The sequence below is a fragment of the Pyrgilauda ruficollis genome, unplaced genomic scaffold (assembly GCF_017590135.1).
Source record: "Pyrgilauda ruficollis isolate IOZ18807 unplaced genomic scaffold, ASM1759013v1 scaffold40, whole genome shotgun sequence".
Lineage (NCBI taxonomy): Eukaryota > Metazoa > Chordata > Aves > Passeriformes > Passeridae > Pyrgilauda > Pyrgilauda ruficollis.
Window position 1 is genome coordinate 6192770 of NW_024525490.1, and position 18245 is coordinate 6211014.

The 18245-nt window shown below is 37.8% G+C and overlaps 1 protein-coding gene across 1 annotated transcript in view; it reads right to left on the minus strand.

The window, feature by feature from the left end:
- KHDRBS2 (KH RNA binding domain containing, signal transduction associated 2) overlaps positions 1-18245 on the minus strand; it is a 311090-nt gene that overhangs the window by 259706 nt on the left and 33139 nt on the right. The gene's annotated exons all lie outside the window — the stretch shown is intronic.

An 18245-nucleotide genomic window follows, 5' to 3' on the forward strand; every position in this document is an offset into this window, starting at 1 on the left:
ACATTGCACCCCTCATGACTGTGTTTGGTTTGTCAGTTTTCTGTGCAGTCACTGGTAAATATCCCAAGGGAAAAGAGGTGGCTGCCACACGGACAACTGACTTGTTGGAGACAAACCTGGCTCTTCATGAGCATGTGGAATCATTCAAACCTTCCCATGTCATGGAATCTGGAGGGGCTTTCTTAGCTTGAGTGTGTTTTGAGCCACAGAACCACAGAACCATAGAGGCAGGAAAGGACCTGCAGAGAACCATCCTAGTGCAAGCTCCCCTGCTCAAACAGAGTCACTAAGAGATGGTGGCCACTGGACTACAGCCACACAGCTTTTGAGTACATTCCTGCACATGTCAAAAAGGTCAGTCGCCATCCTGCCCTGAGAGCTGGAACATGCCAACACACCAGTGTCACTCACCTGCACCAGGATTGTCCCTGGCACTGGTGGTACTGCAAGTGCTGTCCTGACACAGAGCAGGCAGTTCTTTAATGTTTAATTCCTGCAGCTTTGCTGCTGGCTGCAGACTGTGTTCCTAGTGCAGGGGAATGTGTGCCACTGCTCACAGAAAGCTATAGGCAGTACAGGATCTTGCAACCAGCTGTACCAGGTCTGCATGGCCTGGTTTTGGAAGTTGAGGGAGCTACAGGGGTGGCTCCTGTGAGAAACTGCCAAAAACTTCCTCAGTGTTTGGCAGAGCCAATTCCTGGTGGCTCTAAAGATGGACATGCTGCCAGCCAAGGTTGGGACAACTATAAATGGTGGTAATGTCTCTATGATAGCATGTTTAAGAAGAAACAAAACAAAAATGGTGGGGCAGTTGTAATCACAGCCAGAGAAGAGCAGAGTAAGAAAATATGAGAAGAAAAACTATGCAGACACCAAGGTCAGTGAAGGAGGAGGAGCAGGAGATGCTCCAGGCACCAGAGCTAAGATTCCTCTGCAGTCTGTGGTGAAGGTCATGGTGAAGCAGGCTGTTCCCCTGCAGCCTATGATGATCCATCAGGATGAAGAGATCCACGAACAGCACAGACAGAAGCCCCACACCAGAGCAGGTGGATACCTGAGAGGAGGCTGTGACTTTATGGAAGACCTGAGGTGAGAGGGACCCATGCTAGAGTAGCCTGTCCTTAAAGGACTGCACCTCATGGAAAAGTTCCCCAGTTTGAGGGGAACTGTTGCCTGTTGGATGGACTCACATTGCAGCAGTTCACAGGGAGCAGCTCCTTATGAGATGTTATGAGATGGACACATGCTGGAGAAGTTCAGAGAGAACTGTCTCCTATGGGAGGGATCCATGGTGCAGCAGGGGAAGGATTCCTGTCCCTGAGCAGCAGAAAAGCTATGGGTGATGAACTGACCATAACTCCCATTCCCTGTCTCCTTGTGCCACTGGGGTAGGAGGTAGAGCTGGGAAGGAGGGGGGCAGGGTGGGGGGAAGGTGGTTTTCGGGTTTTATTTAACTTCTGTTATCCTGCTCTGATTTTGTTAGCAATAAATTCACTTTATATCTCTAAGTTGAGCCTGTTTTGCCTTTGATGGCAATTGATGGGTGTTTTCTCCCAGTCCTTATCTCAACCCATGAACCCTTCGTTAAATCTTCTCTCCTCTGTCCAGATGCGGTGGGGAGGCAGCAAGTGGCTTTCCCGGGTGTCTGGCACCCAGTCAGTGTCAAGCAACTACACCAGTGGAAATAAATGTCCATAATCAACAACATTCCTCCACAGAGCACAAACACAAGGATCTCAGTGGTACTTTTTCTGCACCACTGATCTTGGGTAAAAAGCAAAAAAAAGCATTTCAAGAAAACACTTCGTATATTTTTCACTCATTTTTGCTCTGAGTTAACCAAATTAAACCAGGGAGACACAGAGCTATTCTACCTCCTCCAGCATCAATCCTCAAACATGCCTCATTTTTGCCTTTTACCATTAACACAGTAATCTTGCACTTGCTTCTGTATAACACACGTCTCTCATTCCTCTTACTGGAAGAAAACATGCATATTTCAGTCATGCCAAAAGAGGCCCAGACTGGAGAAGTATCAGAGACAAATACACATTTCTACCTGTATCTTATTAGAGGTATTATTCCCTATGAAAATTTATTTTGAGCTATCTCCAGACTTTGAGATGTAAAATTCTGGAAATATTGTCAGCCCATTTATGTGGATTTTTTTGAGGGAAGTAACTTTTTTCCTTCATGGATTTTTAAAATGGAAAGCTGAGTTAGTAATTCTTTTTCAGTATTCACTGCTTTACTCTTACAGTGCCAATAAAATGATGTTAATTACATTTCTCTTCAAAATCCTTGACACCTATTACAAAACTTCTCTAATGAATATATTTTTTCTTTTAAAATTAGGCCCTCCAGAGTAAAAACATCCTTTTGCTACACTTAAGAGTCATGTCAAAACTCTTCAAAAAGTAATTTTCTTCTTGTCAGTCTGTCCAACCCACCAAAAAAATTAAATCTACACAATTCTTTCTGCTGTCAACATTTGCCTCCCACTTAAAGGAAATTTGCAGCCTATCTGGCTTTTCTTACCTTTGCATTTGCACAAGAATCATGGGCTGCTGTTAACAAGGTCGAGCCCTCTGAAACCATCACATGTTTCTATTAATGGGAATGATTCCCAGAATGGGAGTATCACCAACTTCTTGCATGCATGTACTATTATGTATATCAAGCTTATCTAGTACTCAAAATACACTTTTTCTGCAGGTTAATGAAAGAATGTTTGAACTGTAAGAGGAAGAATGAGACAATGCTAATGCAAAATAACAATCAATAAATCATTGACAGCTCTAATTTAGAGAGAGCATTTTTAATTTAAGGTTCATTAAAAAATTACACAGTGGGAACTCTGAATACCTAGAAGAGTGTTAACAAAAAATCCCAGCATATTTTTAGAAACAGAAAATACTGAAAACATACATGAAGGCTCATTTTCTCTCTAAGGCATTACATTTTAATTGAAAGCAGGGCTATTGGATTTTGAGTAAAGGAAAAAAAAAAGGCAGATGGCTCAATAGTTGAACAAATTAAAATGAAGTGAATTCATGAGAAGTGAACATCCTAAGAGGTTGCCAGTAATAAAACTGACATCCAAACCCCTAAGAATTGGTAACTTAAAGGTAAAAACATTGAGTGTACCAACAGTGGTTGGGAGGGGTTATAAGGACAGTACAATCAGGCACGAGCACTGAAAAATTAGCCACTGGCTCACTATATTCACCCAGAAACACATTCATGTATTGTATTAACAACATCCTTTATGTACACGTACTCGTGAAGTCACACAGCTAGTTGGGATGATTCAGGAAGGATAGGGAATAATTCTTCTTATATCAGACACAAGTAAGGCAATACCTCTGCAGAGATGAATTTAATGCCTCTTAGATAATTGTGGGTCAGATCTACATGTTTATGTCATCTGTTCTAGACAAATACAAACTGAAGCTTTGTAACTGTATTAACTCGAGCTGAATCACCTCGGCTCACAAGCACGAAAAGTGGCTAGTAAAATAATGTTCAGGAAGAATTCTGAAAGACAAGTCAAAAAGGAATGTCAGAGACATGCAAAATCAGGCACAGTATGAGAAGAAACCAAAATGGGTATGTAGTGTTTCTCAGGAGGGGAAAGCATCTATTTGCGATATTACAGATTGAAAAAAAAAAAAAAAATACTTTTAGGTATAGGATGTAATTACACAGGGGAACTGCTGAAAGCATCTATATTGATAAACTCAAGTCTTTTACAGATTCTTCCCTTATGATTAGATTCTGTCCCATAAGTCAGTGAAGGTCTTTTCAATTTGGGCATGTTGGAAAATACATTAAAAGTTTAATTTATTATGCAGGTACTTTTTACTGTTGGACTTTATTATCTTTATTATCTACCAGGCTGCCTATTGTATAGAACATAGAGAAATTGCAGAAAAGTGATCCTTTAGTAGGTACTCATTAGACTGCATGTATGTGCAACACTGGGCCAGACTTGCCCTCTCCTCCCCAGAAGAGAAAAGCCATTGACAAAGTGGAGCAAGGTCAGTGGAGGCCACTCGTGGTGGTCAGAGCTGGAGCACTTGTCCTGTGAGAAGAGGCTGAGAGAACTGGGCCTGTTTACTGCGGTGAAGAGACAGCTCTGAGGGGTCTAACAGCAGCTCAGCAATGCTGATGTTCCCACAGTCACGCTCTTCACAGGAGTGTGAAACAAGGGTGACAGAAAACAGGGAAAAAGTGAAAATAGAGAGGTTTGACTTGTGTATAAGGAAACGTTTTCTCAACACAGTCCAGCAGTGCTGCAGGTTGCACAAATATAGCATCTCCTCCACTGGAGGATTTCACAATGCACCTGGACAAATCCCTGAATAACTTGGTCTGAACCCTTGGCTAGCCCTGCTTTGAGCAAGAGCTTGCACTAGAGATCTCCCGAGGCCCCTTGACATGTGAACTATCCTAGGATTCTACAAATACAATAAATTTCAGTCTTATCCGTGTCTGTCACGTTTCTGGAACTTATCCAAAAGATTTAAATGTCGTTGCAAAAAAGTTAGAAGACAGAAAGAGCATGATTGCATAAGCCCTGTATCCTTAGCAAACTTTTTTTAACAAAATGTACCAACATAGGTAGAAAAGTAATTAAAGATCTAAAGAACTTCGTATTTCTAATTGAATGAAAACCAAAGAGTATTAATAAGAAAAGAAAGGAGGAAAATTCAAGTGTGCAAAAACTTACATTTCTATCCCCTCTCTATACTGACAACTGATTTTTACTGCCTGGTCACTACTTTGGCTCTACCCATCATGTAATCAGCAGCTTGCAAAGGTATGCCACAGGGTAGTTTCTTGTCCAAATTACACTACTGGTAGAAAAAGAATTACCTAATGTATCTATCTATTGACCTATGCCTAGATCAGTACAGATTAAAAAAAGCTATAAAGAGGATACTAGTAATATTAAATAGCTAGAAAAGTCCTGAAATGAAAATATTAGTTCTTACTAAATTTATGAACATCTGCTCCAATGCACACCCTGCCATGCAGAGTTTTAAGTCTGATTGCCAAGTAGTTCCTCAAGACAGTAGTCCATATAATCCCAGTCCAGCTGCTGAATATGCTCCCACTGTCATTGATACACTATTCCATGTAATTCTACATACAGCAACTGCAGTCACAAACATAAAAAAACCAAGCCAAACTATTTACAATGAAATTTGCTGCAAGAAACTGATGGAGTCTTTCTTGCCTCAGTAAAAATAACCAACAGCAATCCAAAGGTCAGCATCAGCAAGCGCAGTATAAAGAAAAGATCTGGGATGCATTTTGAATGTGATGACTTAATAAATAACGTTTATGATAACATTTAAAGGGTGACAACAATGTCAGCTTCAAGATATAGGTGTTTTTTAGCTTTGGAAAAAAAATTAAAAGGACTATAATTAGGATTTTAGAAGGACTATTAAAGAAACCGAACAATTACAACATTTATTAAATTTATTTTTTTATCAAATTGTAAAAAAGAGAGGAAGCCACTGGGTAAGATTTTAAAGACTAAAGTTCTTTCAAAAGTGTCTTTGAAGTCAAACATACCTCTGTGGAGTTAATCTGTATAGGCTGTGTTGGAAGTTTGTTTTTGGCAACAGTACTGTTTTAACTATGGTATGCAGTTCACTAAAGAGCTGTTTACAGTACAGCTCTCTCTTTTTGCCTCTTACCTTCAGAGCAGCTTAGACAGTATTACAAATATGTCACCAGTTGGATGAAAGGCAAACCTGAAAGTTGTCGGAATATTTTTTATTTAATCCCAGGTTTCTTTCATCTGAGAATGAGACTACTCATAATAAGAAGAAATAGAGAGCATGAAGATTTACTCAGACAAGTAAAAAATAAAGCAAAAACCAACAAAAACATCACAAGTGTATTTATCTGAGAACATCTCTCTAGGTGTCCTTGAATTTAACACCCTAGAAAACTTTGTTGCTATGACATGTAAGAAAAGGAAAGTAGCTTTTTGCCAAAGATTTTTGTAGTTTCTATTGTGTCAAAGTTTATTCAACAAAACACTTCAGGACACACTGAAGTGTTCTCACAGATTAATTTGAAGAAAAAGCATCAGTGCTGTGCTAGATACTGTGTGGTGTGGAACAGATACGTAGGGGTGAAAGACGAATCGATCAGTGAAATCGCAGGGAACTCCACCAGTGACATATCCGTTACCTATCCCTGACTATCTGAAACCTGCTGGTATTCTTGAGTGGGTTGCTCTACCCAGCTGGAGTAACCAGCCAAAAGGAACCTTTTCTGTCTCTTCACAGTTTCTGATGATTTTCTTTTATACTCTTCAGTCCTAGAACTTATTAGTGATAATAATGTCTGCTATTCTGTCCACAGAGATATGAACCAGCCAGCAATTTTTTCCTTTCTGCTCTTATCTAACCTTTTTCAGATTCTTCTCTACTGTGAGGTAGAACAGCTGCAGAATAAGACTGATGTCTAGAAGTTCACAACATTGAAAACTATGACAAGATTCTATATACTGAAATTAAGGACCAGTATAAAATTTTGCTTGAAGTTCAGGCTTCCCACTGACCTCTCCTGGTTTTCCAGTGAGCAATACCACTAATGAGCTGATAATCCCTGCTCAGACAGTTTTCAAAGTATTTGAAAGGAGTCTACAAACCATCAAAACAGTAGTTTTCATTTAGGATGTGACTTCAGATCTTGAGCTCATAAAGTCATCTGTATCTAAAAGACTGACAGGAAAAGCAAAGCTCAGAAGAAATGATGAAACACCAGGTCAATGCAAGGAATTTGCAGCTGAGAGGTGGAAGAGATTTGAGAGTGCCAGAGTACAACCTTTGCTTCCTAGCGTGCTCTGTCAGCAAAGCATGGCTCTGACTGCTATACAGACAGGAAAATACTGAGTGTATTCATATATATAAAACAAATAGTTATATATAAAAATCTCAAACTTTTTATTCATAACTGGTAAAAAAGCAGAAAAGAAGGAAACAAAACATTCAGTACTGGTAAGAATGACTATGTTCACCTCTCTGCAATGACATTCTCTTAAACATCCATTGTTTCATCAAAGACTTCATTTACAGAAAAGCTGCATCCAGGTGCTCATTAAGACTATGTAGCCAGCATACATAATAAGCCAAATGTCAAGGTTAATGATGTTCAGAGATTTAATGTACGTTATCAGGACTTCCTCGTTCACCCAAAGATCACACAATTTCCTATCACAATGGAAGACGACTCATCTGCTTCAGCTGCAATACATTTTAATTTATCTTACTTGAGATTGAGTGCAACAGTTACAAAGAACAACTTTTTGACAAACTGATATTAAAATAGAAGGACTAAGCTAGTGATATCTGAAAAGCAGAAAGGTATTTAAGCCTTCACTCACAAACCCACTGGAAAGCACATCTTTGCTTTAAGCCTCCACTTGGAAGTCTTTACAAACAGATCCTTGCCCCAGAGGATCAGCATCACACACTAGAAAGATAATCAACTTTCCTGTATCCTCTCCTCAGGATAAATTGTCAGCAATATCTAAAAATATATGGCTCATGAAAACCTGAATTAACACACTTGTAAATATGCAGTGAAAACAAAACAAGCTGAAATGAAGAAAATGTGCAAAAGTAAAGATATTTTACTAATCTGAGGAGATTTTATCGCAGTACCTCCTGTGGAGTTTTCTGCATTTGATTTTTCAATGGATTTGACAGAACACATTCATGCTCACACCTCACTGAGTAGGTTTTCCTCAGCCATGCCGCACTTCAGGCCATGTCCAAGTACTGGCTGCTCACCTACTGATCTGCAGACATGACAGGGACATGTGAACAAGGTACCAACGCTTGGGCCTGTTCATTTAATGAAACAGCCATAACATGAGGATACAGAATCAAGTCCAGTAACCGCATCAGAAGTAGGAACAAGCTACATACTAGTTTTTGTTAAGTGACCCCGGGCGCTCTTGGCTAAGATTCACTACTGCAAGAAAGAGCTTTGGCAACTGAGGCAGGACTAGGGACATTCTTACAACTCAATATAAACCAAGTATGTAAAAACTATTCAACAAAAAGCAGGAAACCTCAGTCCTGACTGGAAACAGGATACTCTACGGCAACCAAGGAAATTTCAAGTGAACTTGTATTCATAAGAAAGAAACCACGTTAACATCAGGTGATATGATGTCATTACTCTGGGTTATTTGACACAAGGAATTTAAACTCATCCTAGAGTGGCATCACAACTGATACTCTAGCAAACAAGATGCATGTTTTTCATAGATTTGTCATGTTGCCTTAAGATTACTTGCTTTCCTTTTCCAGGCCACAGCACTAAATTAGAAAGTACTGATGTCAAGGAGACTTGTTTCATGTCCTGCAAATATCCTTTGATTCCTCCAACAACATTTCTAGAAATCAATTTTAAAAGGTGAAGAAGACATGTTTGAACCTGTCTGCAACCCACTTCATCAAAGTCTGTTATCTTGTCAATGGGGAAAAAAGGGACCCAGGATAATGTTTTCACATAATATGAGTACAGTGTATGCTCCTGACATGTATCTAAAAATCAGTGATGAGAAGCATCCCTTTTTTCTCCACCAGATCCTTTGCTTCTTATTCAATTGAGAAAAAAAAAAAAAAAAAAAAAAGTGGGATCACTAACAAATACCGGTTACATGAAACTGAATCCAGAGTAAGCAGCAGTGCTGCCAGGAAACAAGCACTCTGAGAAGCTCCCAAAACAGTGACACCTGCTTTGATGAATCCACACAGCTGCCTGTTACAGTCCAGGAGTAAGTCTGAAACCTTGCTGGGCCCTTACACAAGTGGATATCCATAAATGATAGGCATTATATTCCTAACTCCAGTTGGCTAGAAGACACCTAAATGGCCAAGTATGTTTTTTCACCTTATCAAAAAGATGCATTTCTTTTTCTTAATGCCGAAGTCCTGCAGCTCTAAAAGCAACGTGTCATAAAACCAAATATATTCTCAGCTCCCACTGATGGCTTTTCATCATTATAAGTCAAAGCAATGGCACCCCCTTCCAAGGCAGTTCCTAGTCCACAGGATAGAAAAACTGACATACAAGTCTGTGCCAGACTCAAGAGTTCACTCCTCAAGCCCAGTGCACCTCACTGTATTATCAGTGTGGAGAAGACTGGGATCAGTTCTGTGGGAGACAACAATTTTTTCCAGGAACCAGCATTTCCAGAAGACTAAGGAGTATTATGACTCTTTTCCAAAAACCTGATTTCAGGCATCACTTTTACCTTGTCACTACCACGAAATGGTAATAAGACAGTAACTAATGAATGTCTATTTCCTATAAATTTGAAATTAGCTAATATGATTAGAAAATATTGGGGGAAAAGAGCCTGGCAGACAAATAGACTATTTAATTGTACAAACTAACTGTATTTCCTTGGAAAATTTTTCTTAAAATTACCATAAAAGTCATTCCAGTACTCATTTTGCCCTATGATTTGTGAACACCTAATACCCGAAAAATGCAGAAGCACAGATTACATGACTGAGAGGGAATATAATAAAATTATTTTTTACATAGGAGCTCATAGCTGCCACTATGCAGGCTCATCATTACCCTTCTCCTTACTAGCATATCTGTCATTAAACTGTTAGGGAATAATGTACTACAGCCCAGTAAAGCACTATGGACCCAAGGAATACTTGTGCAGAACAGGATAAAGAGCTGCAATACAATTCTGGAAATTAATCTGGAGCACCTGTCTTATGAGGAGCATCTGAGGTACCTAGGGTTGTTTAGCCTGGAGAAAAGGAGAATCAGGGAAGACTCTACTGCTCTCTACTACCACCTGTAAGAAGGGTGTACACAGATGTGTGTCCATCTTTTTTCCCATGTCACAACAGATAGGACAAGAGGACGTCAAGCCAGGGGAGGTTTAGATTCACTATCAGGAAAAATGTCTTCACTGAAAGGGTTGTGAAGGATTGGAACAGGCTGCCCAGGAAAGTGGTGAAGTCACCATCTCTGAAGTGTTCAAAAGACATGCAGTTTGTGGTACTTAGGCACATGGTGTAGTGGTAGACTTGGTAGTGCTGGTTAATGGACTCGATCTTCGAATCGCAGTTAATAAGTAAGGCTGGGAAGGCCCCCATGATTCTAACTAAACAGAGACATTAAATTTCATCTAAAAAGTGTAAGTACCTTTCTGTTTGCTTTGTTCACCAATTTGAATGTTGGTTAATCTTGTTACCCAGAAAACCATACAAATTTGCTATATGCTCTGCTTTTCTTTAGGAGCAATTTGTTCCTTCCAGAAAAGTAACAGGCAGGTAGGCCTTGATTCTGAGAGTGAAAAAGAGCAACTGCCTTACTTAGACTCATCAAGCAAACAAAAATGCCCATTATACCCTTCTGTATCTGGGAACACCTTTTACTTCTTTCCTGTCTCCCATTTTATATGTCACCTTCACAATTTACCTCACTGTTCATTAACAGACATACAAAAAACTTCATCTCCTAAGGAGCTCTTTTTTCCCAGCTCTGGTGAAACAGTAGAGAGATCTCCAAGACCTGCCACATTTGAGAACTGTCCTGCTTCACAAGAAGCATCCTAATTAATCACATACAGATGAAAGTGCTTATGCTGCTGCAGATTAGATATCACAAATTATTTAAAAAACAGGCAAAAATACAATTCACAATGAAAAGGTGAAAAAGAAATGTTTCAATTTGTCTGAATTTTATGTATCAGACTAACAAATGTTTTCATCTGGTTACATGTCTCTTGCCAATCATCTCAGCAGCTGGTAAAAAAATAAAAATCTGTCAATTTGTGCCTAAGGGTGTACAGGGCAAAGAAAGAACTTGGACAAACCCACACTGATTCAAGCATGCTGAAGGGTTTGTCAGCTGCCTTGATTAGCTCAGCCTCTCAAGTTCAGAAATGCTACAGGCTCATTCTCAAAGAAGAAAATTTCCAGGAGTACACCATGTTGCAAGACAATCTGTTTCACTGCAAAACAGGTCTGCTCAGGCTCAACCCAACACAATAACTGCAACTTGATGCTGAGCTAATAAGGAATTCAGTATTTTTGTCGAAGTGCTTATTTTCTCAACAAATTTTAACTATTTCATACAAAAAATACTCCATCAGGTCTTTGGTATGTATAATGCTGGGGTGTTTTTAATGCTGGGTTTTTTTAAGGCTGACAAAAATCCTGTAGCTTTCTCTGTTTTAGGATGGATGCCATCAATAGCGAGAGCTGATAGTACTTATATATTCATCATTTCAATTTTAGGCAGTAACGAAAATATAAGATTTTTGTTTCAGTCAGAAAATACATAGCACTCTTAGTACTGGAGAGAATCACAGAATGTTAAAGGTTGGAAGGAACCTTGAAGATCATGTTGTTCCAACACTCCTGCCATGGGCAGGGACACCTTCCACAAGACCAGGTTGCTCAGAGCCCCACCCAGTCTGGCCTTGAACATTCCAAGGGATGGAGCATTCACAACTTCTCTGGGTAACCTGGGCCAGTGCCTCACCACCCTCACCCTCAGTAGGGAATTTTTTCATAATGAATTATTTAAACCTACTCTCTTTCAGTTTGAAGACATCGCCCCTTGTCCTGTCACTACATGCTCTTGCATAAGAGGTAAAATTGTTGATAATAACTGGGGCATGTCAGTTCTTGCCCAAACATGGATTCATGGCCATCCAGCTGAGAATATTAAAATCCATTTTAAAAGAATTTGTTTAAAAGGATGCGTCAAGAAAAGACATGGGTCTTTTCAAACATCTACAAAAAAAAAGCAAGTGTGAGCAATTTCAAAAGAAAAGTAACTAAATAATTAAAACATTAAGCAAACAAAAAAGAGGGAAAGAATAGACAAGAAACAGAAACTTTTATCTGCACCTTTATTTTCTTCTGTTTTCTCCAAAACCTTCAATGGATTATACTCTTTTCTTGGCTGAAAAACATTTTCTTAAATTCCTGAAAGCAAAATTAAGTATCGTGGCTGCTTCCAAAATATTGTGGAAGACATGGCATTAGACACTATAGATATAGCTTGTTTTCCATTAAAAAATATTTTCTAGGAAAAAAGTAAGCCAGAACGAAGATAGAAGGCAAGGCATCTGGAAATGTGGAGAGAAAAGGTGCCAACAGATGACCAGGGGACACTTAAGGAAATATGAAGCAGAAAAACAAGACAAAAGATGACAGGACCAACCAAAGTAACAAACAAACAAAACATATAAAGGAGAAGAAGGGCAAAAGTTCATGCCATGGTTCATCAATTTTCAGCAACAAGTTCTCAGGCAGGACACCAGAAACCAAGAGAACAAATCTGAAGAGTTCACTTAGGTGGAGAATAAGAAGGGGTATCAGAGAGGAAGAACAGAATTGTTTCTGAATGGGAGCCAAAAGAGAAATGAGCAAAGATAGACCATCTCACTGAGCAGGCACTTTGAAATATTAATATGAATTTTGCTATCTATCTAAATACATAACAGTCTCTTCTTAGCAACTTTATATATCAAGGTTTAAATATAAAAAGTAAATGGATAAACAAACTCTATATAAATGTTATATTAACATGTTAAATGCCTCTGCAGTATCAGTGTCTTAGGTTGATAGCTGATTGTGCCAGAGTCAAACCATGACAATCTTCTAGGGTATTCTACAAAGTCCAAGATGTCCAAGTCAAGCATGGTGAAGCAATACACACACTAAGTGTCCTGCTTTAAAAATACTTCTACAACTGAAATTACACAACAGGTATGAAAGGAATTTTCTATAAAATTATTTATTTCCATTTTTGTAGGGAAAAAAGTCATGTTACATTTGAATCCATGCATCTACCTACCAGTATTTTTAGAGAAGTGCAGGAAAAATACCATTCTTTAATCAAAAAAAAAAAAAAAATCAATTTCCTAATAGAAAAGAGTATTTGAATAACATATTGATAAGCAAAAATCTAGATTTTGAAACATTAATATACAAATAAAGTGGCATGGGATATTAACAGGCTTTCTATTCTTTCTGCATTCTTTTTTTAGCTTTTCTGCCTTGAAATTGATACTGCCACCATGAACACTCCAGTGACTTAGGATGCATTAATCAAAAGATGTGTGCTGCTCTATTTCAGAAGATGCATGCTGCTATGGAAAACATTTCTACCAATTAAAATTCCTGCACACAAATTAAAGGCTAGGGTATCATTACTATATGAAGATAGATTCCAATATCTGCAAGCAAAAAATGGAGCAATTATTCATGTAGTTAACTGAAAATCTTGGAAAAATGTAACTTCTCATAAGAGGCTGTCTAGCTATCTGCCAAAAGAAAACAGAAAATATGCAGATTTATTTACCTTTGTGATCTATACTATATTTTGGCTATTGTCCCATACTGAACATCTCTCTCTCATGTCATATGAAAATAATTTCCTAGAGACACATTCTGTGAATTTGAAAATAAATATTTCTGGATAAATTATGATGTTTTTATTAAAGGAGAAGCATCTCAGAAAGTTTTGTGTAAGAAGTCCATAAAAACATTTAGCTAACACAAATCAGCACCAGTGCAGAACAGCTTAAACAAAAGACATCTTGAAACTCAAGCAAAATTTTTTACTTGTGTGTCAGCAGCTCTAACAATTGTATGCCACAATCAGCATAAAACGTGCTGTGAAAACCCAAAATTAAAGAGAAATATAAAACCAATAGAGATATGTTCTAAAACTGACTTGTTTAAGGAAAAATTAACTTAGCCCTGGATTTTAAAGATGCTTAAGTTCTTAATTTATCCTAAAATTAAGGATTCAGAGGAGCAGATATCTTTTGAAGCCACACCCTTAATGCTTCTACATTAACCCAGGACTGGATCCTGAAGATCTCTACAGCCAAGTACAGCACTAGATCCAACACTATGAAACCTGCCCATGAATCACAGGACTGTGCCAACAGATTCTCATTTGTAGGACTAAAGGGCTCTCCTGAGATTCAGATTCCACTAAATATGGTTAGATCTAGAAATAGAAATTAGGAAATCAGTGGGAAAAAGACAAGAAAAATGCATGACTTTTCAGTGAACATAAACTAATCCATCCACTGGTGGTTTCCCTTGCCTGTTTTCCTATTATACAAAATCCCAACAAAAAATGGTATCTGAGCAATGAACATATACTACTACACTCTTCAGCACTACAGTTTATAGAAAGGAAAGGCCCAGTCTTATTATGTTTGTATACTTATTACAGTGTTTATTGCGTTTGCATGGCCAAGTTTGGGTAACAGGGGGGCTACAGGGGTGGCTTCTGTGAGAAGCTGCCAGAAGCTTCCTTCACGTCCAGCAGAGCCAATCCCAAACCAGCTCTGGCAAACATTACCAGCTTTCATTTCAGTGCCAGTTTATATATTGCTTTTTCAATTAACCCTTCAATACTGAGCATCAGGAAAGAGATAAATTTTAACAAACACTCTTATTTGTAAGAGTTGTTTTCTAATACGTCACTGACAAAGCAATGCAGTTTACAGGTGCTGTCAAGGAGGACAACCACATGAGCAGAGTAAAGATATTTCTCCTTGACAATCTGCAAGAAGAGTGATGAGGGCTGGCTTAGCAGGCAGATCTTATCTGGGTGATGACAGTTACATCTGGGTGGTCTCAGTTACAAATGATGAATGACCGGGTGGGTGGCAGAATGGAGAAAAAGGTATGAAGAGATCTGAAGAAAGAAGCATAACCTGCTTGTTGTAGGAAGAAAAGAAAAAAATCACAGGTCAAACTCTAAGAAAGGACAATCAGAAGTGTTTTGAAGGGATACAAATCAGGCAGATTTAAGCTGACATCCTGAGAGAAGGTTATAGAAGCAGCAAGAGAGGCAAACATGAAAAATTAGCTGGATGGATAAACTAGATAAATAGATAGACTGATCTTTCATGGCTCACCTGTATGCTTGTTGCAAGCAAAAGGGAAGAGAACCTGATATCCCTGGTTGTGGGTATCACCCTGAATTGTCTCCTAAGTATTTGGCATTGCAGGCAGTGTGATATTCCCTAGAGAGAACCTGAGATCTAACTCACCCTTAAACATTCATCTTGCATTGCCTTTCGCAATACAAGCAAGAGCTGTTCCTAATTTTAGAAGGTTTCTCGTGTATATAAATTGTCATAAATACAGATGGTTAAAAATTCAACTTTTTCATAGCAGAATGCTAATAAAAATATTCTAATAATAAAGTAATTTGTTTTATTTATGGTTCAGGAACACTTTAGAATGCTTTAGTCCTCTTCCTGCTAGCAGATATCTATCTTCAATGCACCTAAGAAAGACAAATAGACATGATGAGGAAATCATCCTTTTTTTCCTCCAGAGCTCTATTGTTCTGTGTGAAAAGCTAGTAGTGTAGGTACAACTCTACAATCTTAAGGATGAATCAGCTCTAAAACTATTTTATAGAACATAAAGTATTGTGGGCACAGTACCAGTGAAATTCTGAAGTGCATCACAGCATTCCTTATGCTGTTGGGACACTGTGTACTGTATGTTCAGGATTTTTTCTATACGTAAAAGATTGTCAAACCCAACGGAATTTTTGTTTCATAAACAGAAGTATTCTTTAACAAAGCATCCAGTCTTCTGATATACTTCTACTAGGCAGTAAAATCTTTGACCTAGGATAGCCTTAAATAATGCCAGTAATTTTGTACAAGGATTGTTGAGCAATATAAGTAAACTCAGCTGCTCATTTTGCATTAATTCATACTGAACTGAAGAAGGATATAGGAATACTATCTGTTCCAGACAAATTAATTTTGAATTCAAGATTCAACCGGAAAATAAATTAATAGGGTCATGATTACAATTTTTTTTTGTTTAGAAACGTATTTATTTGTAGTAATTGTGTTAGAATTGTAACTGCAAAGAAACAAGCTGAAGGAAGCATTGGTAAACATCTTAATAGTCCACTCTTGCTATTAGCTAGGTGAGATGTGTAAATAAATTACAAAACCAATTATATAAACCTTATAGTTCTCAAGTATAGCAAATCTTATTAATTATTCTGCACTGTGCTGTGTTCAGCATAGACCAAAATTGATTAAGTCATGGGTAATGCAGACGAAAGGAAAGGACCTCACAGTTTATGCTAGTCCCTTAATCAGAGGAAGAGTCGGCAGCAGCAGAAGGCATAAAATAAACTAGGTGTAATAGAAGTTACTTCTCAAGAGAGCCAAAACAATCATGGCAAAAAACCTGGCTGTCAACCTACACAGAAATATCTTCTGTATCTTGGTTATTTTTCCTTCTAATTCAAACATGCTGCCTTTTTTTTTTCCATTGTATGCAATGGTATTCAATGAATAAATTACACAAAAATTCAGAGATCTGGGGTTGCCTTAAGAACAGTCCTGAAAAAAGTACTTCTGAATCTTCAAAAGATCAGCACAATTCTTATGGAGATTATTATATTCTTGTTTTGCTCTTGTTATTGCTACCATAAAAGCAGCTCTGCTGAGCAGTGCACTGGATTCTCACTCTGCAAAGCTTTCTTCTTGCTCTCTGTGGATTCCAAGTTTCACCATGGGTCTCTAGTTCACACCTTAGATTCTGATTACCCTCTGTTACTACCCTCAAAACATGCTCACTTCACCTAACTGGCTCCACATATATCACTTAAATCCTGCTAAGGATCATGATGTCTGATTTTCTACTCTACTGAATACCAGATGCACTAAAAAAAGATAAGAGGTATCTGCATGCTCACTGCTACCTTATTTTCAGCAAAAACCATGGCAACCCCATTGAAGGCTGACATTTGGCAGCCATCTGTATACTATATTATATACTTCCAAAAGTCCTTAAGTAAAATCTAAATTATTCCAAATATTCCTATATATTTTTTCTATAGTCTGCTATTATATTGATACAGACAGATAGAGCAATCTATCTTAACACCAGTGTCACTGAAAATAGCCAAGGCAGCTGGAATGCCAATACAAAATGAGAAGATACATCACAGAAATGAAGAATGCCAAGGTGTGTTACATAATAGAATGCTCCTATTAATACATCTGTTGTCTAATCACTGAACCTTCTGTTATAAAGTACCCTCCTTTAATCTGTACTTCTACTTCTAAAAAACTCTCACAGTATTCAGAGAAATGTTTGTCAAGTGAGACATCCACTGTCCATGTTACCTATAACTTGGCTTCATGGAAAACCTGATATAGAGATATTTTGATTAAAAGAGATAGATTTTAATATACCATTTCATCTCCAGAGAGTCAGGGACTATTTGACAGATTCTAAAAACTGCAATTTCAGGCAGTATAATTACCATGCTATTACGAGACTATGACAACCGACCTCACATCACAACACAGGTATAAATAAATCTGGGAACAGTCTAATCCTCAAAGAAGAGTCCCATGACTAAAGATTGTACCAGTCTTTGTGTACCAACAGGAGAGCAAGCTGAAAGAGTGAATTTTAACAGCAGTTTCAGGCACAGACTGTGCTTAGAAGACGGTTTCTCAGAGTGTCTAGGATCTTAGCAGATACATAAGGGTAACTAAATTTATTTTGAAAGTATACAATCAATATTTCATACAATGACATTAATCTCCAAACAAAAAAAAAAAAAAAGAAAAACCAAAACAATTATAACACCAGCACAAAGCACTACCAAAGTTTCAGCATAAAGTGATGAGTAAGCAGGTTAAAGCCCTCTACAGCTGTGTACACAGATCTAACAAGCACCTCATGCTATCATAAGCATAACAATAACAGCCATAAATAAAGTATCCATCTGGTCAATCTACAGCTCTGGTCACACAAATCACTTTCCAATTCTCATGACCACACAAAGAAATATAATGTAACTACTGTATGTCTTCTCTTTCCCAATGACAGTAGGTGTATGCTTCATTGAAAAAGCATTTACATATGTAAGCATTTACTTATGTTTAATGTGATAAGGTTATAATAAATTTCACTGCTTTTTTAACATATTAATCAAAAACTAATTTGTCTTGATTAACTGATGATGAAATCTTTAACTTTAGAAATACTTCTTATAAATATCAATATGGCATTTTTCATAACGAATATAGGCATTGTTAAATACATACATGTATTTTAGCATCTTTTCCTTGTCCAATGCAATCCAATGCTGAAGCATGTTAGGTTACTAAAACTTCAACATGTTTATAACCATTGGAAAAATTA